The 26,931-nt window shown below is 49.2% G+C and overlaps 1 protein-coding gene across 1 annotated transcript in view; it reads right to left on the bottom strand.

Moving 5' to 3' along the window:
• Positions 1-9,230, bottom strand: part of BAHD1 (bromo adjacent homology domain containing 1) — a 28,609-nt gene extending 19,379 nt beyond the window's left edge. Inside the window, 1 exon segment of the mRNA XM_032993132.2 lies at positions 9,219-9,230. The gene's annotated coding sequence lies outside the window, so the exon portion shown is untranslated.
• Positions 9,231-26,931: the final 17,701 nt, after the last annotated feature.

The following is a 26,931-nucleotide window of genomic DNA, read 5'->3' as shown; positions in this document are numbered from 1 at the left end:
TAAAAACCTGAAGTCCAAAGTCAGGTGAATTCTGTTTGTCTTCAAACACATGACAGTCCCATTTGCTCTGCGCTGGCTCAATATTATCAGTATGTTATTAGTAGAAATAAACTAATTTTGAGGGGATCAGTTACAAAGTATGGCTAAAAAGGTTCAGTTTCTATACAAGGAACTTCCCCATGATATCACCATGGTAAAACAACTGCCATGACTCACAGAGTGGTTTGCAGAGGCTGGAGCATTGTTTATCCTCCCAAGTCCTTTTTCTGACATAATATTCTAATGGAGGTGAGAACAACCAGGTTTAGCATCCGTAATGAACCTTGTTATTCCAGAGCCATATGCAATGTGGATTTATTACAAACCATCGTAACCAATGGTGGGTGTGGGGAGATACCCACAGTTGGCTCCATATCCCACAGAAGCCAAGTGCAATGGGTTAGATCTGTTCCTTGACATCTCTTTTGGAAAAACTCTCTCACCTCCCCACACAAGTCACCACAGCCTGGTGAACTCCATGAATTTTTCTGTTCTCCGTGATTTGTCATACACAAATGCAGAAGGAGCCACCCTGGGCCTTGTGCTAAGCAGGACTTGCTACAAGGCTGCTATAGCGATGCCACGGCCACTTTAGGAGAGGTGATGTGACAAGCATGAAGAAAAAACCTACTAAACCAACAATTCATGCACATGGCAAGTACGCATTCAGCAACAGGCACCAAACAGTCTTACAAAGGTCATCTTCAGCATGCTGGACTACTAAAAGCCCCTTCCATGGCTACAAAATGGCCTGTACTGCATGGCTTGCTTTGCTAAGGGGATTCTCCTGCTCAGTCCCTCCTTGATAAAAAGCACAGAGCAGCTAAGGCTACTGACTTATCTGGAATACAGCAATCCTTTTTCTTCCCCCAGCATAACACAGAAGCGGAGCTTCTGAACGCGGCTCAAAATGAAACCATCTGACAGTCAAGTGTATCATGTCTCAAAATCAGAGTCACACCGAGTTTACTTACAGCGAGTATTGTACTCATTTCAGCCAGGAAGGGAGAGTGTCAGGGCTCTTCATCTTCTTCCCATCTTTGTATTGCTTCACAAAGCAAAGAAGAAAAACCAACTGTGCCCAGAAGTCTCCAAGAAATCACAAGATAATCTGAAGAGCTGAAAGCAAAGATACTTAAGCCAGAACCACCCATTTACTGCTTGCAGCTGAAGAGCCAGATTACGGTGAGAAGACATTTAGGTATAACTCTATCAGAAATGAAACAAGTTCAGTGAAGCAGCCTAGTCTAACCAGCTGCATCCAGAGCCCAGAGAGCATTTTAAAGCTAGCTGGAATCGCTACTTCCTTCCTCAAACTGGACTAGTTCTGAAAAATTATCTTGACAGCTGTTGAACCCAAACCAGATCAGAATAAAGAAAAATTTAAAAAAACACCACCGGTCCAATTTTCTGCTAGAATAAAACCACTACCCAAACAGCAGAATCAGAAGAGAGTTGATGCCTCATTACTAGGAAAATAAGCAAGTGTGTTAACAGCTGCATGTTCTGTAATCACGCAGCTGCAGCATCTGTCTCTCCCTCTCTATCACTTGATTGCAAGCGAAATTAGAAGAAACTAGTCTGGGACTACCCGTTCAAGCACCATTTCCTTTCCAAAGTTTCACTGCAGAGACATACTCATTCCAAGGAGACGATGCCAAAAGCACGGAAATTTAAAGCTTTTAAAGCTCCTAATCCATTTGGCACTTCAGTAATATACAAAGAGTTACGACAACACGAATCTTCCTCTCTGTGCACAGCATCATTTTGTCGACATTCAGCCCCAGTCTACTTCAAGAAGTTATATCCATTTAAATTGGCACAGCTTATGCTATGACAACAGCCCTATAACTGTAAGTATCTGGAGGATTGGCTCATTTCTCCCTGCTGCTTTTACAGTCGAATAATTCTCGGTGCTATAAGGAACATGTTGCATGAAGGAAGCCTCCCAGGAGCTCTCGGAAATCCGGATAAATCACAGAAGCATCAGGTATCCCAGGCTGAATTACCTAAATGCTGCGTGAGTCCCATGAGCAGAAGCATCGTTTCAATCTCAAACATTTAGAAAAACTGTAATTCTTGCAGGCTGCAATTTGTCTTCCCAGGGTCCAGCCCTGATTTTTCTCCGGAGGCCCACCGAAAACTCCATCATCCACACGCTCCAGAGAAAACTGCTTATACAGAGCTCATTAGACTGCAGAAAAGGCTTGTTCCCCTCTCTCATCAACACAGCCCTAACCATTTGCCAGCACCTCCTGAAAGCCATGTGAATAACTGTACCGGAGGATGCAGCCCATGCCTCCATAGCTTCAAAAAGGCTTAGAAAAAGGGATCTGGGGCAACTCTTGCACCGTTGAGAGAGGATCTCTGGAAGTTGTATGGGACTACGCTCCGCTCCACTCCCTGGTCCAACACCAGTAATTATAACTTCATTGTGAAAGCCTGTGCTCCAGCCACATAGCTGTGAGTGCTGCAGAACATGCGTGGCTGTGATGAATTACAGCGCTCAAACAACTGCAATTATAATCCAATGCTTTAAAAACAGAAGTGCCATACCTGTCTGAAAGCAATGGGAAGCTGAGAACAAAACACGCTGGGGTGCAGTCCCTACTTGCAGGGCTGACCACTTGCATAAACATGAGCTAGACCTGTTAACACCCTGGCAGAGAAGTTACCCAGCTGATTTCTTGGGAGGGCCTGTCCTAGCCTTGATTATCTGGTTTCAGATCTTGCCTAGTGGCAGTGCTCTGAAGTGCTTTGCAGGGAAGCCAAAATTAAATTTCTCCGGCTGTTCTCACACTCTCCACAGCCCCAGCAAGCAGCATTCACAAGGAGGAAGAAAAAAAAAAAAAAAAAAAAAAGAGCAAGAAAAAAAGAAATCCCTGCTGCTCCACCAAAGCCCGACCTCAGTGCATGCAAGCCCAAGAAACAGGAGCCTGCTCAGCATCCGGAAAAGGCGCAGAGCCCTGGGCAGAAGGCGCTGCCCGAATCCCAGGCAGCATTTATGACCAGCACCGCGATAGTTTGCCAGCCCCAGGGAAAGCGGCCCTTTTAAAGCCTCAAATACAGAAAGTAGAATTCAAAACTCCCTGGCCAAAGCAATTTGGCAAGCCCGAAGAGGCACAGGGCACGGGCAGGGAAGGCATTTCGCATCTGCCGGGCCTCCCCTGCCATGGCGAACGCTCCGGCACGGCTCCCAGCCCGCGCCGCGAGAGCTGCACTGCGCCGAGATGCCCACGGCGATGGGGAGCCTTCGGTTCAGACTCACAGCTTTTGGCAAAGGCAGGCACCCGCTTTCAGAGGAGAGATTGTATCAAGAACTGTTCAGCTAACTTCAATTGCTTAGTAAGTTTTTTCGCTTGGGAGTAAACTGCTTAATTCAACTCACATCTAGTAGAAAAAAGCCAGCTCTTTCAATACCAGCGGAAAAGAAGTTTGGGAGAGAGCGGGAAGATGTTTTCTCAAAATCAATGACATGGCTTGTTGCTTGGGGGACTAATGCAACACCTGGAAAAAACACATTCCTTTCCAAAAAGGCAGCAGATTCCTTTGCCCGTTACTGATGCTAAGAAGCTGTATTACTGTGTTACGTTTTCAGTGAAAGGCTGCACTTAGGTGGAATACTCAATAAATGCTATAGTAAAAAATAAGTGTGGGAATATGTAACCTCAGCAACTCAAACTTCAGTCACCAAAACCAGATCTCCATAGTCACAGCCTGTTTACATACTTGCATTGAAGTAAAACCAAAGTTTCTGAATGCAAAGTCTTCCCTGAACAGCTATTTGCACAGCCGTGACCAACACTTTCAAAACCTGCTTCCTACGGCCTGTAAGAACTGAAGATTTCCACCCTCACAAGTTGCCCCTCGCCTCCTGCTTGTGACCCGAACATAAAGCAGTGCCCTCCTGCACCTCTGCAGAAAGTTCTGCTGCTTCTGCTGCTTACAGCCTTGCCAAACAGCACCGTGAAATCGGTTTGGGTGAGTTTGGAGCTCAAGAGGCAGCGACAACCACGGTTCCATACCAGCTCTCTGGAGGAGAGATGCAAAAGCTGTGCTTATCCACAAGCAAGGCCACTCTTGCCTCCCCAAAACCCCAAACTCGCTACACAAGCAGGAAAAATCAGAAGCAAATCGGAGATGAGGATTACATTCTGACCCCTCCGTTTGCTCAGAGAGGGACAAAATGACCACCGCCTCTCACTCAGAGGGGACACATTTCTTTTGCCTTTTGACAGGTTAAAGCAGGGTATACCAGGACGAGGACAAAACCCCGAGCTTGTCTTAAGGGTGATAGAGCATACTGGAATTCCTGAACAGCATTTTAATCCTGCATTCATCGCTTGATCTTCCTACAAGAGAGCCTCTCAGCTGCAGGAACCCACGGCCACTCCAAAATTCAGGGCCAGTAGCCACCAGCTTTGGATGCTATTCTCTAAACTCTCTTGGTGCACGGAACAGTTCAGGAGCTCTGGGGAAAAATAATATGCAACCATGGCATTGAAGACACAAGCAAACAAGCTTACACACAGAAAGCTAACCCCCTCCCTGAAGAGAAGCCACTTCTTTCCCAATACAAACACTGCAATTATTCCCACAGTGCAAAGCCCACCATCAGCTTCTCATCTCTCAAAATCAATCTGAAAAAAAAATAGTAAGAATGAAGAACCATGGATAACCAGATCCAGCCACACTGCTGCAATGAAAGCCCAGGTAAGGCAAAGTAAATCCCTGGCATTTGCATGTGCAGCGGATGAGCACGTGGAGGCAGGGGTGAAAAATCAGGCTTGTCTTAAGGCTGACAATTTTGAACGAAAGCACTCACGCTGAAGAGATGCTTCGACACTCGGCCTTTGCTATATCGCTCCCCAGTGAATCAGTCATTAAGGTCTGCTCTTAATAAAGACAAGCAGAGTAGAGAGATTAGGCAAGACGAGCCCTGGAAGGGATGGGAGGTGCACAGACTGGACCACCCAAGAAACAGGAAGGCTAAAGCCTGCATGGATTTTGCGATTCTTCTGAAATATCCCAGAGAAGATCAGCAGCAACTACTACTACACATGAAATACTAGATACATTGAATATCCCACGTTTACAAAGAGTTGCCTAATAGAACTTTAAATAGGTTCCGCATAAAGCTGCCTACGTGACAGCTACTCTTAACAACGCCCTGTAAGATGCCTATAAGTAGTTTGAAAAACCAAGTCAAAAATATTTCAGGACAGCTTTGACAGTTGTGTTTTTAGAAGGAGCACAAGCTTTGCCAATCAAGTTAATCAAGGTTTAAAAAAAACCCCAAGCCCTGCTCATCTGATTTTCCATATATGCAAAATGCAAACTGAATTCCTTCATGGCAGAAGGCTGAGTCTGGTAAAATATCAATCATATGTCACTTTGCTCAGATAGCTCTGGCACCATTCCTGGTTATACGGACAAAATGGAATAACAAATTATTTCCAAGACTTTATTTTGAAGAACAAGGTGCAAGATTTTTCCACAGTAAATATTAAAGCTCTTCTATATATTATAATCACACTCTTCCACAACCTCTTTAGGAACTTCCTCCAAACTGCTCAGTTTAAATAATTCAAGATGCACCGTGATTTTGTGTATTACACATGCATCTGCAAAACTGTGCTGCCTTTGGGAATTTCAAGGGCAGGTGCTTCCCTGCCAGCTCCTCTCCGTTTCGAAGCTGTTGCTGCCCTCCTATCTCTGGATCTGGCCTTCCCTTCTCTCTCCGGGACATCTCCCTCCACAAAGGTCTTCATTCACTCTCAACCCTTTCGACTAGAAACTGTCAGCACAGCACCCTCGAGATCCACAGACAGGTTACTACTCAACAAGCTCAAAAGTTGCTTTAGGGGAGGAAAAAACAGCACAGGAAATTCAGGGAAAGGCAAGGCATTCCTTCAATGTAACACTTAATTAACTATCATAAAATCTGACCCAAAATGCAACTTCAAGAACAGTGTTGGTTTTTTTTCCCCCCCTTTAAATAATTCATCTTACTTTCCTCACCTCAGAGCATCCCTCAAAACTGCCTGACACCACAGTGCCCCACCTCTGCATCTGAATCCTTGGCACTGCAGCTCCAGGTGCTGACTATCAGTTATCATCTCTGAGAGGAGAGCAGAAGGGAGACTGGATTTTAAAATTTAACAGACATGAATGTTTATAACCTCAACTTAAATTTACAGAAGCCTTAAAGGCAGGCAGGCAAAAAAAAGGCTATCTTAAAAAACAAGTTCGTGTAATATTTTCAGGGATTCCTGTGTTCTGACTCATCCACAGCTGAAATACATTGACCAGAACTACCTCTTCAGACTAAAACTGTAATCTGAATGTATTGTCTGTTCTAGAGTAAGTACTTAAGACAGTATCAACTTTTGTTTAGAAATACACATTGTTTCTATGCAGTTTTAAAAAGTAGTACCACATTACTTCAGCCTCAGCTTGGTCCATACAAAGCTGTCCATAAAGCAGAACACCGTTCTGGGATTTCAAATTTCCTCCATCATAGGTTTTGATTCCTCTTTATAGTCAAAGCGCAACAGACATTTCAAAAGAAAACACACTTTCTATTTCTTTATTCTCGCTTTCCTACCATCACCTAAAATACCACCATCCTCCATGTGCTTCTCCAGATGAGGACACAGGTGACAGAAGATGACTTATGCTGAGCAGTTTTCCATTTGAGAGTTTCAATCCCAATCCAGAATTCAAGTCAAAGAACGAGTTTACAAAACTCTCGCATTCCCACTGGAATCCCCGTAGCCACACACTCTCCTTCCCTGTATGTCTTATAAACCAGAGCACCGCACTGAACGTCTAAGCAGGGCTTAAATTTGAAGCTGACTTTGCTGCATTTAAACTTACAGAATAAAAATTCCGATGTGGCTGAAGCCTAAAATATTGTCAACAAAGTGGGCAGAACTTCTGCAGGTCTAGAAACTTGGGAGTTCCAAGCAGGGAAGAGTCAAGTTACAGGACACCTATTGACATCCCAGCATCTAAAAATTACCAGGCATACCCATCGGTTTTCTCAATAAAATAGCCCACCTGAAAATATCTCTAAAACATATTTTAAAATACACATACAATTATTATTTTTTCCTTCACAAAATACAGTATCAATCAACACCACACGTATAGGTGTATATTCACACATCTTCTAGCGGCACAGTTCTAACCAAGGTAAAACTGCCGAGCCTAACTAAACTTACTGTAAAACCTTTCCTCCCTCTTTTTAAATCAAGAGCACAGTATTTACAAATGAATACAAGGTAAGTGAAAAAGTTCCTCTTAAAATTTCACAACTCAGCTGGTTTAATGTATTAGGGCAGACAAAAAAAAAAAAAAATCTAGCACAACTGGATGGTGGTGCAACACCTTCTGAGTTCTCAAAGCAGAACAAGTGACTTCATTCCTAAGGTGGTGTTAACACACTCACCTGTATGACAGAACTCAAAGGTGGGTTTTGTTGTTGTTTTGTTTTTCAAAGAGCAGTTTAATTGATTCTCCATTAGGGGAATTAGCACACAGGAATACAGCCTCTGGTGAGGGAGCAGGTGGAAAGGCAGAAGACAGTTTCAGACTCGGGGAGTCAATGGGGAGTGTGCGGGAAGGCCCAAGGTACTCGCACTTGTACAGGAAACAGATGAGATTTTAGTCTGGAACCTAAAGTTATTAATGTCTTCATCAGACCAGACTGAGCCTCCACCAGCCACAACGTGCTTAAAGTTAATTGCTTGGCAATTACACTTTTCATTACTAAGCAATTAGCACTGCAAGGTCTTCAGTGCCCAGCCCTGGCTCTTTCCAGAACTGTCGGGGCTCCAGGTTGGGTTGGGGAAGCCCAAGCACCATGCGTGGACCGTTCACCACGCCGAATGCCACGGCTGCCACGCCGCTCCTGGCCCAGGCAGAGGAATCGCTGGCCCCAGCACAAACTTCCTTTTACTAATTTAAGGCCAGGAAAGCAGAGAGACTCAACACCTATGTTGCCTAAGGTCCCAAGCAGAGCTAGAAGAGTTTCTAGCGACCAGCAGCTGGCATGATGTTGGCAGAGATCTGATGAGAGAAAACTCAAGCAAGACAGTTGAATGTTGGTATATGTCTCCATACAAGACTCGTTAAGTGGTACTAAAATAACAGAAACCACAAACATAGGCAATTCAGCCCCTTTTGACAGATAGAAGCCCAATAACTGGAACACTGCTTCCACGAGAGCCCATTTAACTCCCATTAGAAGCTCGACCTGATCTTTCATCCTTTACCCATATCATTAGAGGTAGATTTAAATACACACATTTGCTTGCGCCCCAGGTTTGATCAGTCATGGCAACAAATATCACCTTTAAATAGACTGGACAGCATTTGCAGACCTGTTCTGGGAGTGATTGTTTTATATCCACTCATTAACTTGCATTTATCTACCTATACATGCGTGACATTATTTGGCCATTCAGAAAGGGAGTGATTAAACACAATTAGCTTTCAAAGCAATGGGTATGATAAGATGTTTTCAATAAGGTGAGCCATTTAAACTACATCACACCAAAGTGCTACTTAGATTTTGTTGCATCTTGCACAGCTGGAAGGAAAAACAGACTTTAAGAAAAAAAAAAATCAGGAATAATTAAGAATAATGACTATGTTACACACTCAATCCCAAGAGCTCCAGATTGAATGATGTGGGGGCTTGGTTGTGGAAGGTGCCCCATGTCCGGGGGGGCCCTAGGAGGTTATGCTCCCTCAGCTGCAGCACAGCCACCCACTGCTGCTACGTGACCTTGCACAGAAAGTGTGCCCCAGAACGACACGCAAGCAGACCCTGCTAATAGCAGTTGTCTACAAGGAGAAATATTTGGGAATCATCTACTGAACCTGCCTGGTTGCTGCCACTTAATACGTCCAGTGCTGTGGGAGCAAAGCACTGGGTTTTGCTCCTCAGCTGTTCTCAGGCTGCTCTCTGGGACATCCCTGGAACCAGCGAGGGGTGTATGGCCTGAAGAAAACCACCGTAAGCTAGACACAAATATGGCCCTTCCCCAAACCTGACGATTCTGTGACAAAACACAATGGCAGACATTGCAGGTTCTCCAGGGGCAGGCCTGAGACTACTCGATATTTTATTAGTAAGTCACATAGTGTTTTATTAGTAGTCACAGACTCACCTGCAGGTAATATTTGAAGAGACAGCAAGCAAAGTCAGAAGACAAGCTATGTGTTCACATATGATCTTGATGGACCAGAGAAGCATTAAAAAAAAAAAAGTTTAAAGAGCTCATCAATAGGGATAAATGTACAATTTATCCCCCAGCCAGACAGGAATCATCGGTCACACAAATGCAAAACAGGGGCCACTCTGCAGAAAGCAGCTGGGGTCTGTTGAGGAGCACAGGCTGGACGAGTCAACAACATCCCACCATGGTGAAAAAAAATAAACAGCACCCTGGGGCAGATGGCCAGGACCACTGCATGGCAGACAGGCCAGGCGCAGCGTGGTAGGAGCCCGGAGGACAGCAGGCTCCAGCCAGCCCGTGTCCTCCGTGCTGGGCGAGCAAGGGAGCAGCAAGGGCGAAGGACATGAGGGTGGCCAGCAAGGAGAGGGCGTAGGAGCTTATGTCATGCAGTTAAAAAAAGGGCAGAGAAGAAATTTCACAACATGTAAGAAGATGGTGATACGGCATTCCCTAGGGAATGAGAGGACTTGAACTGCACTTAGGGATGGTTAGAAGCCTTTTCCTACATGTCTCCTTCCTGCTGAGATGGAAAAAGCATGAGATCGCCTAGAGAAGTTGAGGTTAAAAAAAGCAGTTAGAATAACATCTGTCAGCAACGTTTTGGTACGATTCACCCCCTGCCCCAGAGCAGGGCTGCCTACAGCCACTCCAGGTTCCTTCTCTACACCCACTACTGCCCCGGGCACACACAGATCCCGGGGCCACACACAGCTGGCAAAGACGCTTTAAAGCTTGATTGCCATTTTCACCATTTATTTTTAAGAGCACTCATGTTCAGCATTGCACCTCTCCCGACTTCCACATCCATCTAGCTCTGCAATTTCAGGCTAACAGCACTTCTCATAAGACCACACTAAAAAAAAAGAAGCTAGTTAACCCAAACAAGCACTGGCAGTACCTCCACAACACGCGTTGCAAGAGATCTGCCAGAAGTGGTTCAGCGTTTTCTGGTGCAGATAAACTCCCAAGCACCAAGAGCTACAATTTGCTTCAAGATCAAAACAGTTTCATTATACGACTTGCAGCTTCCATGCAAATCTCACCTACAGTTACATTGACTTTATTCATACTTGGACATTTCACATTCAGACCTGTGGCTACAAGAGGAGCCCATTTAGACATTTGCTCCCTAAGCAGAGGCACTGTCTCATCTCAAGGGGAGCCCAGAAACAAGCCTCTGAAGCCTTCCATTTTCACATCAGTGCAGGTCACCATGAAGTCATTGTGATCTCCAGAGGATAAACCACCAGATTGCTGTCAAAGGAGCAAAATTACAACTTCCCCTTTGGGAACTACAAAGCTTTTAAACAGTTCAGTCTAGTTTTATGGAAATGTCATGGGTGCCTCCAACTGGATTTTCAGGAAGGTCCCTTGAAGTCAGGCTGTAGCTTCAAAACATCTAAGTGCCATGAGTGCTGGGGACAAGAGTCCTGCAAGTGATACACAAGCTGTTCTTCACAAATGAGTCTCTGATACTTCCAAGACACCCCCCATACTTTTCCCAATTCTGGCTTCAAGGAGAATAATTTGTAACAGAGAAGAGCAAAACTTTTAGGAACTCCTAGAACTGAAAAGTGGATAAACAGAAAGATAATCAGTATTACTGCTTGATTGTCAGCTCCATGATTTGAGATGTTCAACACACAGGCCAGATGGATGGGGAAGAGAAAAACATCCTCATACATCCAAGTCACGAGCATGAGAGCACTAGGGTAAAAGAGGGAAACAGTTTAAAGCTACAGAACCCAGCGGGCTGGGGTACAAGTAGACAAAATCTGAAGCTAGACCATCATAAATCTGACCAGAGAGCTGATCAGAGACGGATCCCTGCAGCTGCAAGAGCTGCCAGCTGAAGCAGAGCCAAAGTGGCAGCGGGAGATGCTCGCAGCTACCAGTCAAACGGCAGAAGAACTGGCAGAAAGTTTCCAGGAGCTGCTAGAAGATGCAAGAAAGCTGCAGCAAGCTCTGCTTTCCCATGCTGTGCCCAGACGTGGAAGGGTAAACAGCTGATAAGGAGGTACCTTATCAGCCCCCCGCCACCGGCCACAACCACCCCGCTACCGCGTACTCACAGCCCCGAGCACGACTCCCAGTGCCCGTGCCCAGGTGCTCACCTCCCCAGAGCCAGTCCAAATCTCTGGAGATTTGACCCAAAAAGGTTCTGATGCTGGACAACAGCTGCAAAGAGCTCAGAGCTGAGGAGTTTCTGCCTCCTGTTGCAGTTACAATGCACAAGGACACGATAAACCCACGCAGGATACCCCCAGATACCAGAATTTCAGCTCCTGCTTCAACTGTTTGTCACAGTAAAACATTTTAAGCCCAGGCGTGCTAGCAGCATTCTTTAAACTAAAATGACAGCTAATATCCCGTTTTAGAGCTCCAAAGTGAGAGCCTCGCTACTCATTTCAATAACCAAGATAAACATTTTATTTAATGGCTGTATTAACAGGCAGAAATACGCTTCTCTTCAGAAAGCAAGGCAGACTTACAGTTCAGGCTCCTGCAGAATTTAGACTCTCAATTAAGGATGAATTCCTCTAAACAGGGGGGAAAAAAAAAAAAAAATACAACCACCGTAATTTCTTCTAAACAAAAACCCAGTGCAAATTCTGCCTCTGAGTCTCCAGACTGCTCTGCTGCTTCCCAGCCCGCTGACAGCTTTGCCGCGCAGTGTGGGAGCACCAGCAGAGCCGGGGGATGCCTCGCAGAGCCCCGCGGACACGGAGCATGCCACGAGTCCTGTCGGTTCTCTGCTGTGGTCAACACAGCCTGCCATCAGGATCTGCAAAAGGTAGCAAACACCAACACACCTCTGCAGCCTTATGCTCCATCTAACCTGGCGGGTTTCCTTTTGTACCTCCAAAAGGCTAAGTGTGCTTGAGCTGGTAAGTGTCTGGAAATTCTCAGGCCTTGGGTAAGAGATGAGCTCTCAGGGCACTGCAGCACCTTCGGCTGGTCTGAGTGATCACAAGCAAATATCCAAATATATCCCCCTCTTCCCTGCTCCTCAAGCAATGCAAATCACTACTACTGCTCTTCAAAACAGCGCAGGAATACACCAGCGCAGCACTGAGATGCTTTGTTGCTCTTTTAACATGACCAGGACACTGATCTTTAATTTACCTAAACATCTTCAATTTATATTTTTTGGGTTGTGTGTGTGTGTGTGTGTTGGGGGAGTTTCTAAATGAAGACTCCTTCAGGTAGAACAGGGTGAAAGCATTTACAGCTCGCTTTTTTCAGCTGCGGGGCTGGACATGCTCTTATATGGCCGCATGAGTTTTCCAGCCTGTTAGAAAGGCAAGAAAATTAGGACCATACTATACAAAATCATAATCTATATGGGAAAATATAGAGCTCTAAGAGCTGGAATGAGACCTTGGGGGCAGCACCTAAAGCCACTTCCCCCCCCCCCTTTTTTTTTTATTTGTAAATTGACTACAATTCATTCACACACATCACAGACTATCTGTTCTCCAAGAGGAACTATCCGACCTTCAAGTACTCTAAACACTGCTCTATACAAGGTAATTACAGCTAACTGGGTTTTAATCATGTTTAAGTATTGAAAAGTAAAAATGCTGCTGTTGTGCTTGCCTCCCTGCCCCTCCGTGGTCCATTTCTCGCCATTGCCTCCGCTGGTTTCCTTGGAAACATATGCAAGCTTAAATTGGATTGACATTCACTTAGTGGACAGATGGAGTTTGGAACAGCCCAGTGCCTGAAATTCAAGGCTGAGTATCGGGATATGTCATGTTATTGGTGGGGGAAACAAACAAACAAACAAATTAAAAAAAAATCAAACCCTTAAACCAGGAGCCCCACCAAGCTCCAAAAACCCACAAACTTTGTAGAAAGGTTAAGGATCACCTAATTATTCAGTAATGAGCTTTGAGGTGGCATCTCAGGCAAGGTCAGCGATTACCCATTGTGCTGGCCTGAAAGCATCGGGCTAAGCACACGACATTTTTGTTTGGGGGAAGGATTTAATTTTTGTTAAGTGCCAAGGAAACAGAAGAGTTCTTAAGCTCATTAGTGGTTTCAGGCAGGACAACTGATGCAAATCACACGTATGCTGAGCGCAGACAAGAGCCTTTCGCAGGTACTGATGCACTATCTGCACCGTAATTATGCTCCTTGCATCAAGAACTTCAGCGCTAGGCTGAAGCTAAGCTAGGCTGAAGTTGTTCCCAGTGACTGATTCCGAGCTGCAGCCCCCTTCCTCCCCAGCACAGAGGGGCAGGATTTTTTATCACACCTTTATAGCCCCGGAGGTGTCAGAACTGCAATCTCAGCAAAGCTGGTAATTTATTCTGAAGTGGGAATTATTCCCTAGCAATGCTTCCACTATATGGGAAGAAATGGAAACAGCAAGAAATGAAAATGGCTTTTTTTTTTTTTGAGGACTGGCTAAACAGTGTTTTCCCAATCATGCCGTCTGTCCTCTCTAACAGGATTTGAAAGGATTCACCTCTTTGCAACTGGAACACAAAGGCAGTAGAACTCCTAAATAACTACATTCCTAGAGATCTTTCATGAAATTCAGCATCTGAGAAAGGGAGAGACAAGATGACAGGGCTCTCATGAGGGAAAAGGGAGGCAGACAGCCGTCATTACACATTCCACCTCGCCAGGCGCTCTACCCAGCACGTGCTTGGTTATTGTATGTACCACCCCTAGTAATTAGGGATGTGCGAGGGAGTTGGGGTTACTAAGTGATTGTTTAGGGCACAAATCCCTGAAATGCCTGGTTCACTTCTGTTGCTCATGCAGTTGCTTAAACCTAAGGAATTTCCAGTTTGGGATTTATCTGTCCAAGTTGTCAGGATTTTCATACCTGTCCTGGCACCTGGCACTTAGCTAGGATTTTAAGAAAATCTCTCCTCTGACTGCACACGATTATAGCTGCCAAATCCTTTTCCTTTGCTGTCTTGCTCACCTTGGAGAGATCTGCTGTGTCTCCTTGCTCTGAACCACCTCCAACCTTGCTTTCTTGAACTGATTTTGACCGAGGTAGACAAACAAAGAAACAAAACCAAACATGCCTCTTGCATCTGTTTTATGGAGGATTTTTTTAATTAAAAAAAAAAAAAAGCAGCAAACAAACCTCCTGCTGCCCACTAGTTTCCTACATAAGCCTCTGCTTTCCTCCTCCTTCCAAATCTTCCACCAATATGTGATTATTGTGCTTATTCCTCACTGCCTGCACCCCCCCGGTGCTTCTCTGTCCTCCCCCCGCAGAGGGAGATGCTTCAGTGCCCCTCTCCCGCCCCCCCCCGCCAAATCCTTTTCCTTTTTACGGTATTCCCAAACCTAAATCAGCAAGAATGCGCTCCATCTGCCAACTGCCCTAATACAGCGAACGATCATATAACACCGGCGCTCTCGCAAACCCTCGAGCCCCCTCCATTTTAGGGTCCAGCTAAAACCGCGCTTGAGTTTAAGGAACTTCCCCGGCGTGGATTCGGCGTGCGAGGTGCCGCCCGGCTGGGGCAGCAGCCGCCTGCTCTGCCAGCAACGTGCTGCTGCAGCAGCTCCTTCTCCCTTCCAGCCTCCAAAAGTCAACTCAACCACCGTTTCCTCGCACGCCTGCAACTCCCCAATTTCTTTTCTTCGCTGCCAATTTAAGCCTATTCCAGGTATTCCGCCGGCACTCGGAGATACAATGAAGACAAGCGGCAGAGGATAATGCTGTACTGCGTGCAGGCAGGCTAAAGCTTGCTATTTTCAGTGCTTCACGCAGGCCACAGCCAGGAACAATAGAAGGCCATGCACGGTGTACGTATGAAGCAGCACAGTTCAGCGATGCCCATGGATCTCGATGCTTCCCTAGCACTACAATTTTATTTAAAGGATGATAATTCAGACATTGAAAAATAAGCCACCAGCAAAGCTGCTTTATTCAAATCAATGCTCGGAAAATGCCTCCTTTTTATTTCTAAGAGCACCATGAATAATTTGAAATATTGATACACATGCAGTCACTAGAAGCCAAGATCTTTTATTAAAAAAAAAAAATAATAATCAAGCCTGCTGAGCTGGGCAAGCTGTATAGTTTCAAAGCTGAGCATGAGAAAGCCCTTCAAAAAACTGCTTGAAGAACAATGGGTGCCAGAAAGCATTCTTGCTATCTGGCTTAAAAAGGGGGGGGAGGAAAAAAAAAAAAAAAACAAAAAAAAAAACAAAACAAAACCCTAATTTTCTTGTTTAGTCACACCTTTGTTCAAGAGAACTGGGACATGAGGAGTACAGCAACCAGCAGCTCTGAACCCAAACATCACGTTATTCCTGACCACACCACATTTAACACAAACCCCAGGCTCTTCAATGCCACAGCCACCCCAGCACAGCCACGCAGCAGCCGCCCTGCCTCGTGTGCCGCTTCCAGAAGCGCCCACGCCACGCAGGACAGCGCCCAGACCTGCACGGGGCACAGCGGGAGGGAAAAGCCCACCCTGCTTTTGGCAGGGGACGGCCCCAACACGCACACCCCGGGGGACAGGAGCTGCCCCCCGGCCTTTTTCGTCACGGCCGCACGTGTTGTGACCAGCGCCTCTCGAGAGCCCGCGCTGGAAGCCTCGAAAAACACTGGGAAATTTAAACAGCAAACGAAGGAGACCTACTAAACAAATGACTGAAAGCAGCCCTCAGCAAGAACTCACCCGAGCGTCTTCAACGAAGATGCACCTATAACCCAAGTCACATTTTTTTTTTTTAATTTTTTTTTTTTTTAAAAAGGGGCTGAAAGCAGCATTCCCAGCCAAGCCACACATGGGAAGTGCAGATGCAAGGCCCTGAACACACCGTGCTCTCGTGTGAGCGGACACACGCTCCTTCCCCATCTGACCAGGCGCTGATTTGCTCCACTGCCCCGACACCGCGCGGGACCGCTCAGTGCCACCGCGCCCGCGGCCGGTTACGCTGCCAGTTCCACATTTTTTTTTTAACCGGCCGAGGAAAGACACGCCGCAGCTCCCATGGCCGAGAGGCCGCTTCACCCCGGCCTAAGCAGCGAGCAGGCTAGCATCCAAGAGAACCCCGGCAAAAATCAGAAGTGGCCCTCGTCTTATTTTTGACTTGCACGGAGTTAATAACCACACACCCTCCATCAACAATTTCTTTAAATTCAATGTATCTCAATCATTAGCTGAATAGGGGAAATGTAAGTGCTTCTCCAGCCAAGTTACTCTCATTTTCAGCTACATTTCGCCAGAACCAGAGCACAGCACTGCTGTCCCTAGTCAGAGGGGTTTCCGCTACAATTTAACTCAAAATATTATATGGAAATTATATTACTGTAATATTGATAGTTCAGAGATTTTAAAAAGAGGCTCATGTTGCTTCCCTTTTTACACGCTTTTTATATCTTGCCAGCTCTCCATACTCTCTCTCTTGTTTTGTATGGGTTTTCACCCACGTTGCAAGAAAAGAAATAACATTGAATAGATGAATTAAATTCCAATGGCACAAATACTGACCGGGGAGAAAGAACAGGTGCAAAATGAATTCATTTTAAGCCTGGTTTATATTTTTTATTCTTAATGATGACACCCTTTGATTTAACTTTTCAGTAACAACATCAGTCCCTCATTTCAGTTTACAGCAAGATAAAGACTTCCATCGTCCTGTTGTTCTAATGGAATTTTTTTTTTTTTTTCCAACTCTTGTGAGATATCACTGCGACTCACTTATAATAAAGCTCATGCTGTAATATCAAGTCTGGACAGTAACTGGATAAAGGCCTACTGCACTGCTCCACACAACCACTTTTCTTTCCGTCTTAAGAAATAAAACCAGTAGTATTACCTTTAAGTGCATTTTCCCCATTTAAAGAGTATCAGTTGCCAGCGTGAAAGCTTAAAGGGTTAAATTGTAATGGTCTTGCTACAAATAACTCATGCACTCAGAGTAGCAATCTGGCCATGAATTTTAATATTTTTTGTCATTAAAAACCATGCCTTTGGTCCAAAGGAAAAAGGAGATTGCTGCGCTGGACAGCTATGAGCATTTCTGAAGAACCCCCTGTGCCCCAAAGCCTGACCCTCATCCTGCTGAAGCAAGGGCCACAATTCCTCCTCAGCCCCGACTACAAAGTGTCCCCTCTCTATTTGTATTTTTTCCCCCCTCAAATGCAATTTGCATCCAGAAGCTACAAACGCTCCCCAGCCTTCGCACTTAGAGGAAATACCTGAAGACAGACACAGATCTGCAGCCTCCAACGCAGCGGGTTTACTCGGCGCTCGCCTCCAACCCACCGGCACACCGCGAGGAACGGCGCGGCGGCCAGAACCCCCCGGCCCCGAGGGGGAACCCCGGGACGGCCCAACCGCCCCGGCCCCGAGCGCACACCTCGCGTTCGAAGCTGCTTTTAGTTTTACGACGACTCTGAGGTGCCCATTTTTCAGTTTTTGTTATTTCCCAGTTATCTGAACTGCCGTTTCATGTATTATTAACAATATGATAGTTGTGACTTAATTAGTTCGGCTGGCTGGGCACAAAGCTGGGGCTGTCCCTGGCGTTACCTCCATGGGTGTATCGCCACGGTTAACTGAGTATTACATGGGGCAAAAAAAGCCCCACACAGCTGCTTTAGGATGCAACATCTGCACATCTGAGCATGCCTCCCTATTTCTGCAGCACCAGGTATAAACATTCATTCATTTCCCTGTGATCTGAACTTAATGCCAAACAGCAAGCATGCCTTTGCCTACGATTTCTAATTATTTTTCAATTGTTTACTTTGGGTAGATTTCCTGCTAACGGCTTACTTTCACTGCTGCAGTAGTATTTGAAAAGCATTTGCTGAAGGGTGTATTTCCCCAAAATAATCGCCAAGCGCTATCTAAATCAGATATCCACAGGCTGTACCAGCACACGTGTCCCGCAGTCCGTACAGCCCCTGAATCACACAGCAGCAATTAACACCATCACAGGAAACAAAATCAGCTTACTTATTCTGCCCAGAGAGGTTAAAAAACCCCAAATAAATAATAAGGCTGTCAGACTGGAGACAGAAAGGTAATGCAGATGACTGGCAAGAAGGACAGAGCACCGATGTTAAGACTAATTGATACAATTGGATGAAAAAACCTCAACAGCTTAAGAAATAACAACATTTCTGCTCTGTGACCAAGGTTGTGACTGCTTTTTTCCCCAAATGCTACGTTTCTAAGGGGCATTATATTGTTCTGTGCAACTGTCACCATCAGCCCACAGCAAACAGAGGATCTAGAAAGGATCCACTCTCACAAAGTTGGGGGAATTATTTTCACCTGCAGGTTTGGCATTTTCCAGCTGATTTTATACCTACAGTCAAAGCTATGCTTCCCTGTGGTAACAATGCTGTTCTGCTCGAGAACAGCAGTTGGAAAGCCTGTGCTGCTGCTCCATTTAAAATGCTGCACTGAATTCATTAGGAAAACAAACAGAAATCAATGTTTAAATCCAAAATGTCCTGTTAAATCAGACTAACACACAGTTTCCTATCGCAAGCAAATATTTAGACAGTTCCAGCTGAAGCTCAAGAATGATTCAGGTAGCCAGGACATGACAAATGTGAAAGATGGTTTGGGATGAATACGTTAGCAGGATATTTCTGTTAAAACGATCAGCAGCATGCTGGTATTCAAATCACATTAAGATTTCAAAAGCATCCGTCTATCATACAGTTCGTGTCACCCTACCTCTCTCAACCGTAAGGACTGGAAACCTTAAAATAAAAACCCGAGACCCCAGAACACAGTCCCGCACCCGCAGCACCAAAGATCACACAGAGCCCGCCAGTCTGGAGCGAGCGCTTTCTAATTGTGGCAAACTGATGGACAGATCAATTAACCAGGCTAGCAAAAGCCCAGAAAAGCCTTTCGCTTTGAGGTTCGCCTGCTCCTGACAATGATGACTTCAGATGGAGGGCGAGCGCGAGGGGCAGCTGTATTCTTTAAAACAAAACCAAACCAGAACCTCTTTCAGATAAGCACTCGGGGAAAGAGAGAGGGGGAAAGGGGCCGGGGGGGGGGGAGAAGGCAAACAGAATAGATCCCAAATGCTTGTATTTTTCAAGTTTTCGTGGCTGCTGTTTTGAAAGAGCGGGGCTCCCCGTGGCTCACCGTGCCGGGGCTCGGGCATCCCCGGCCGGCGGCTGGCTGTCGAGCCGGGGCCCGGCGAGCGCTCGCTTGTCTGCCGAGATCTGCCCAGTCACATGTGCTGGCTCCTGCGCCTTGTAGAAGCAGCTGGAAAAGAGGGAGCCAGCGGAGCTGCCTCCATTAGGAGCCACCGCTACACAAAAGGAGAAGAGGAAACGAGCTCACAGCCACCGGAGCTACCAACGGGAAAAGAGAGATGGCCAGGGCTGCGGGAAACGCACGGCAAGTGCAGGCGAGAGGAGGCCGGGGATGGGGGGGGGGGGGGGGGTTAAAACACCGTGAAAACGACCAACTCCTCCGCTGTCCTCCCAAAGAGGCTCGATGGCACCTGCGCTCCCGTGGCCGGGCACCGCTCCCAGCCCGCACGGCATCGCCGACACCTTCCAGCAAATGGGGAGAAAGTCGAGACGAACTTGCCCAGTTAATTACCGGCCACCCAGGCCAGGGGATTATTTCCACGCTCAGGCATGGGGCTTCTCTTCCCCCCCCACCACCCCGACCCCGTCAAAAAAAAAAAAAAAAACAACAACAAAAAAACAAAACACCAACCCACCGCCACGTCCACCCCGTGCAAACTTCGCGCTGGGCAGAGCGGGTTTCGCTCTCGGCTGCCGCCCCGAAACATCCCCCGGTGCCCCGGGAGGCACCGGCGGAGAGCGGCTCCGCCAGCCCACGCTCCCGGCCGTTTTCCCCGGGAATCGCCTTCCAAACCGGCGATGTCGAGACACCTCCCCGCCGCGCAACACCCTCCCGCCCCGGGGCAATACGCTCCCACCGAGCCCGAACCGCTTTCGGTCCCCCGTAACTTGCCCGGCCCGGAGGCCTGACCCCCCCCCCCCCCCCCCCACCTCCGCCTGTCAGCCGGCCGCCGGCCCCGCCGCCTTTGTCCTGCCGAGCTGCCGGGGCCGGGGGAGGCTCGCCCCGGGGGGGGCACCCGCCGCGGCGGGGTGCGGTAAAGCGTGAGGGGGTCAGGCTCGGCCTCGCACCGCCGGGACTCGGCAACTTACCGGCCGCACCTGAGGGCGGCCCGGCCCACCTGCCGCCGAGGCCGCGGGGCGCCCGCGATGCCCTCCCGGGGCTCCCACCCCCGGCGGCGAGGAAAGTTCCGCGGTGGCTCCGCGTCCTCCGTGTGTGCGTCGTTCCCCGAAGCCCCGGGGCGGCGGCACCTGCTCCCGGCCCGCCGGAGTTCCCCGGGGGGCGGGGGGGGGGGAGCGGGCGGGAGAGGACGAGGCGGCACCGCGGGCTCCCCCGGCCGCGTGGGGACTCACCGGGACGAGCTCCCGCGCCGCGGGGCTGCCGCAGGCCCCGGTCGAAGCAGAGATCCAGCGACGGGAACCCTTCCCGGGGCGCCCGTGTCCCGGGCTCCACGCTGCTGCGTCAGCGCCGCCGCCGCCGCCTCCTCCGGGATCGGGGGGGATGAGGCGCCCCCGCCGCCCGCCCGCCCTCGACCGCAGAGACGTCGCGATCCGGCGCGGCCCGGGCGGGCGGCGCGCAGAGGCCGGGGGCGGGAGGGGGGGCGGGAACCGGGGCCGCCGAGGGGGGGGGGGAACGGGGCGGAGGGGGGGACGGGGAGGGGGGGGAGAGGCGCCGCCGCGAACTCCCCGCAAAGCCGCCGCTCGCCCCCTCCGTCCTCCTTCCTGCTTCCTCGTCCGCAGCCAATCGCCGCCGCCCGCTCCGCCGCTCGCTCCGCCGCGCCGGCCAATCGCCAGCGCTCCTGCCCGCCGCCACCGGCCAATCGTAGGGAACGTCCCCGCCCCTCGCCCCCCCCGCCCCCCCCCCCCCCGGTACCGGTGGGGGGCCCCCCCCTCCGGGTCGCCCCCCCACCTCCCCCCCCCCGGTGTATCGCGGTACCGGCGGTGCCGACCCCCCCTCCCCGGGGGGAGCTGTGGGGCGCCGGGGCAGCCCCGGACCCCGGCGGTTTCCCCGCAGGACGGGGGGCGTGAGGCGCGGCCCCGCGGGGTCCTGTCAGCGCCGCCGGCGGTTTCCTCAGCGGAGCCCGAGACGCCTTCACACCCCGGGAGCCGTTACCGGAGCCCTCCCCGGCGGCCTGCACGGCCCGGAGGGCGACCGCAACCGGGCCCCGTAGCCCACTCCCGCCGGGGGACCCTGCCAGGCCCACCACTGGATCGGCCCCGGCCCTTACACCCAAACGCACCCAAACTCGGGAAAAGTTGGAATTCACGGAGGCGTTTGGGCAGCCTGGCTGGCAGGGCGGAGGGCAGGGGGAAATCCCGAGGAGCCCCAGAGCTTCCCCGCGTAGCCGGGCACGGGCACGCCACGGCATCACTGGGACCCCAACGGGCCCAAGACGCGGCAGCCGCCTCTTCTTCCCAACAAGGAGAGTGTCTCTAACCCCCCCACATCCTCCTCAAAAAATGGGCTTAAAACCCTAACAGGGATACAACCAGCCTTGGTGATTCAGCGCCGCGGTGGCACCTTTGGCAGGACCGCTGAAGTATCTCCACCAGCTGCAGAACGGGGTTTGTGGTTTGTCCTGTTTCTTTTAAACCAAGGGAACTTGAGAGAGGTGAGCAACTACCACATGGACAAGCAACCCAAAGTGCACCAGGAGAAAAAAATACACGCGATGAGTTAAACCCCCCCCCAAGCCCGGAGGGTCTGCTTGAAATGCAACAAAGCTGCAGGAAACCCAGGAGGCTAAAATACTTTCTCTCCCTTGTTCCTGTGGTCCTCGGTCCACAAGGACCTCACAAGCAAGAGCAAGATCAGCCACCGGTGTGATCTTTGCAGGACCCAGATGCTAGGCAGGAGAAGATCGAGGGAAAGTTCAACCATTTGGAGACAACGAGTCCAAAAATACGTGGTTTCCTTTATACCTGAAGTTTGAAGCTTTTCTTCCTTCCGTTGTGCACAAGGTGATGAGCGATAAATCCAACCATTCTCCGCAATCAGGATTTGCGAGCTCGGAGCAGCAGCGGCTCCCACGCGGTGACCAAGTAACCCTGTGGACAACACAGGCTTGGCAGCACCGATTCCAAGCCGGGTAGCAGATGTAGGGAAAGGGATCAGCACTTTTTTCTTGCCAAGTGGAACTGTACCTGATGGTACCTCAGTGAACATGAGCTGGGTGGATAAATTGCGCTCACCATGGTGCTTCTGGAGTGCCCGAGGCAAAGAGGAGGCCTGTCTAGAGGGTGAGAGCTCAACACCAGAGACCCCAGCAGCAAGCGCTGCATCTGAGCATGACACACAAATAAACCAGAAGTCTCCCTGAAACAAAAAAACCAATCATTGGTGATGCAGCAGAAAAGAACAGAGCTAAAATAAATAGATTGAAGAGCTACAACCCTGGCAGCCCACAAGGGCGATGTGCAGCAGCATCTGCACCTTCCCGTCGTGGCGGATCCCCTCTTTCAGCACACTCAGAATATAATCCTGTGTGCTCATACAGGACTGAACAAGAAGCTTTCCCGGCTGTTTCGGCAGCGTTCAGATGGGAATCCACTCGCGCAAGGAGGTGTTTATGAGACCACTGCCCGATCATTACCAAACGAGCTTAGCAAACACGTTACATACCCAGCAGAACATAAAAGGTGGAAAAATAGGGATGCCTCCTGGATTTCGGGGAAGAGCCTGTCCCTGCGGGGGCTGTGACCATGGTTTACAATGCAGTCACACCCTCTGCTCAGTCACTCCCTGAAGCCTGCCCTTGGTGGGGTGAAAGATTGAAAGATACAGCCCGGGACTACGCTTTTTTTTTTTTTTTTTTAAATAAGTGGGTTTGTGGCAAAAAGCACATGACAGTCTGCTCAGTGCAGCACACTCACTCTTGCTCTCCACGCTTGCCTCAGGGGTTAGCAATTCTCCTTAAGAACACTCTTACATTACCCCATTTTGCTGCTCTCTCCAGGGGCTGCAATGTGGGAACGTGCCCCTCGGGTGAGGCTTTCACCACCCCGGTGTAGCACAGCCGAGCATCACCGCTCCCGAAGTGCGAAGGGCGGCCTCGCCCCTCAGGCCAGCGCTGCGCCGCACCGCTCCCTGCCTGAAAAGCAAAGGCAGCTCATATCGCTGCCAAAGTGCCCCCTAAAAATGACATTTTCAGTAGCGCCCTCCCCTCTGCTGTGAGCCCCAGCCAACGGGAGGGTAACTAAAGCACCGCTGAGCACCAGAGCGAGGGAAATTTTGGCGTCATACAGAGCACACGCCCACCAGGAGTTAGATGTGTTTGAGGGACTTCAGAAATCCACCGCCTTGGACTCACTTAGCTAAACAGGACCCCTGTTTGGAGCAGGGAAATGAAGAGATGGGAAATTATAAACTTTCAGCAACTGTGTGTTGCTGCTGTGGTGTTCCCTGCGCAGATAGAATAATTTGGAGGCGCAGGGCTGGCTTTGCACAGCAAGAGGACCAGAGCCCCTCAGAACACTGCTACAAACAGGCTGCCAGAAAAAAACAAGCACAATTGAAACGGGCTGTTTGGAGATCAAGCGTTCACCTGAGGGTTCAGACAACCGCCCCCTGAAAAGGCCTGCCCATACCGGGGAGCAAATGACTGCAGCAGGGGAGAGGTTTTCTCTCCCCAAGAGAGGAGAAGCTGTCCAGGAGGCTGAGTTAGGGGCATGGAGACCTTGACCCTGGCCCACAGCTTGCTGGCTGCTGAAGTGGCTTCTAAAATCCTCCCTGCTCAGCAATTTGTTTTGCGGGATAACAGTGTAGGTGTCAAATACCTCCCTCCAAACACATTGAATTCTCGCACTTCCTGAAGAAATGGGGCGCATGGCTGAGCCCCCTGTTTTAATCAGCAGTTCTTTAACAGCCCCCTGGTCTGCGTTAGACTTAGCCGGAGCTGTACTGCAACCCCAGCAATAAACCTTCAGATTCACAGCATTCAGGAGGCAAATACTTGGACAAAACTGATGCTGAAGTTTAGCGATAAATATCAGACATTTAACAGCTGCTTTCTGGTGGAGGTGGAGATGAGGCCACCTCCCCTCTTCCAGGTGTTTGGAATAGGAGAACATCTGGAGCACGGACAAGTTGGGGATGGAGGACTGTGCTCTAGAGCTGTACAAGAGTGGAAGGCACAACAAAGCCATCTGCAGAGCTCCCTCCCTTTTGAGAAACTAATTTATTCTGAAGTGGGGCCTTTCCTCGTCCCTTTCTCAAAAGGATGAGGGGAAAAAAAGTATAAAGCTAATTGCTGATTACAGAACAATGTGGCTGTGTGTCTGCTGTTCTTCAACCTGTCAGCATAGAGGCACAGACGAGACAGGGGGGTTGTTTTTTTTCTTCCCTCATTAACTAAGAAGAACAAACCACCAATGCCCCAACACAGGATCTTCCTACCCTGACTTCTGTCCCATGTTTTTGGGAAAGGGACAGCAGCCAGGGCTGTTGGGCTGCCCACTGCCCGAAGAGCAGCAGAACGGGGATCTGCTCCCCTTCTTGTCATTTGGGCTACGGCAGCCACTTGCTGAGGTTGTCCCTGTTGGCAAAAGAGGTTGGAAAGCCCCACGGCTGCAGGAGGAGCTGGGGCAGCTCCAGCACGGGTCAGGTAGCGGCGGGGGCTGAGGGCTGGATTTGCTCCCATTGCACCCCTCATCTCAGCAGATGTTGGGGTGGCAGGGACACATAGAGCTGAGCCAGCACTGAAAGGCAAAGGAAGGGAAAAGAGGTTTCACCACTAAACACAGGGGTACTAGCTGGAAAGGATCGTTGAACTTCTTGGCTGTTAGATTCAGGAGTAAAAGCTTGATTTGTCTGTGGGAGTGTAACAGTGGAGAGACTGGGGAAGAGCCCCAGCATCCCCCCGCTCACTGCCGATCAGCAACCCAGGCGGGAGAGGGGGTGTTTGCACTGTGCACCCCCAGAGCGACACCCGGAGCGCCCTCGACCTTCAGGAACAACTGCGGCAAGTTTTAAAAACCCCAGAAAAATCCAAGAAAATCCCCCAGCAATGCTGCAAGGAGAGAGAAAGGAAACCTCGAGCTCTAGTGCCAGTGCTCGCAGGCGGCTGTTGGCACCCCTTTCTAGCACAAGTGGGGAGGCAGCACACGCTGGGAAACACAACACGAGAGCTTCACGCACACCCACAACAGCGGCTGCAAACTGCCCCGCCGCCGACGGAGAGCTCCCTCCCACCGGCAGCTCGCAAACGGGCACAGAAGCTTAAACAACAGGCTTAAAGCGAGTAAGCTCGCGCACGGAAAGCAACGACTTGCAGCAGCCCGGAGGATCCTGCACCGACTGGCTCCTCGGCCAGGCCTCGGGGAAGGACGTGGCTGCAGGGAAGAGCAGCCCCCACCTTTCCAGGCAGCCTCCGCGGCCACAGACGGGGCTTAAACCCACCTGGTCTGCTCAGGATCCCCGCAGTCGGGTCTTTATGCGGCTCCTACCTGATTGCAGGGCCAGGGCTGGGTTAAAAAGCCTGCTTTACTGCAGCACGTCAGCTGCAGCCTCTCTGGTTCCCGCCTTTCCCAGGCATCTCCTCAAACAGGCCGGCACCACGGAAGCATCCCCAAATCCAAATCAGCTCAGTTCTCCCAACCCGCCCCATGGCTCAACATAAAAAGCGCTTGTGCTGCACTGGCACCAGTGGCAAAAGGGATGGTTTTTTGTGGTCCCCCTCCTTTTCTTCCCCATCCCAGGGCTAACCCAGTAAATACAAAAGGCCAAATGAATTCCTGGTGGAGCTCCGTTGACTGACTTGGAATTATATTACACCAAAATAGCAAATTGGTTGTCAGTATTTAGGTGCGCAGCATACCAGCTGTGGTTACACAGGGAGCTTCCTTTGAGATTTCTGTTTAAACATCAGCTTTTGCTTGTTCCTAGTTGGGTGAAATACTTCCCCTTTGCTGTCAGAAGAAGTCAGGAGGGATTCGGGCTGGATGCGAGGGGTCTGCCAGCACAGCGGTATCATACACGATCTCATTACCTACCTGGAAAAATGGCAAATAAAAAGTACTCTGTGTCTCAGGGAATCATCTGCAGTTTTTAGCTTTTTTTATTGCTACGAAGGTATAATTTATATTTTATTTTAGCTTTAGAAAAGTTGATGTTGCCTGTATCAGATGCTATTGTCTACCAAGCAACAGTGCCAGGGAAGATCAGCGAGCGTGCACTGCAAAAGAAAGGCGATTGCTGTGTTGTATTTCTTATTTCATCTCTCATCATAAGACTTTAAAGTGCTTTAGTGAGGAATACATAGGCACCGTTGGCCAGATTTATTGCTGGAGAGAAAAAACGAAGGGACAAGGATTTCTGCTTGAGATGAGTTTGGTGGGGACCAGCACTGCCAGGAAATGAGACCTGGATTAAATTAAAGCAGAAAATCATAGGACTGAGAGTTAAAAACATACCTAAGTGTTATCATGGACAGAGGTGAATGTAGGTGTGTGCTTAAGTATATTGCAGAATAAGGATTAAAACCGAGGGCTCTGCTTTATGAGCTGGATCGTGGCAGTGCTGGTGAAAAATTCATATGCACGGGAAGAATAAAATGTTATGCCTTACGTTCCCTAGGTAGCCATTAT

This window comes from Tyto alba, unplaced genomic scaffold (genome assembly GCF_018691265.1).
Source record: "Tyto alba isolate M040663 unplaced genomic scaffold, T.alba_DEE_v4.0 Super-Scaffold_8, whole genome shotgun sequence".
Lineage (NCBI taxonomy): Eukaryota > Metazoa > Chordata > Aves > Strigiformes > Tytonidae > Tyto > Tyto alba.
This window is presented reverse-complemented; position numbering and strand designations above follow the sequence as displayed.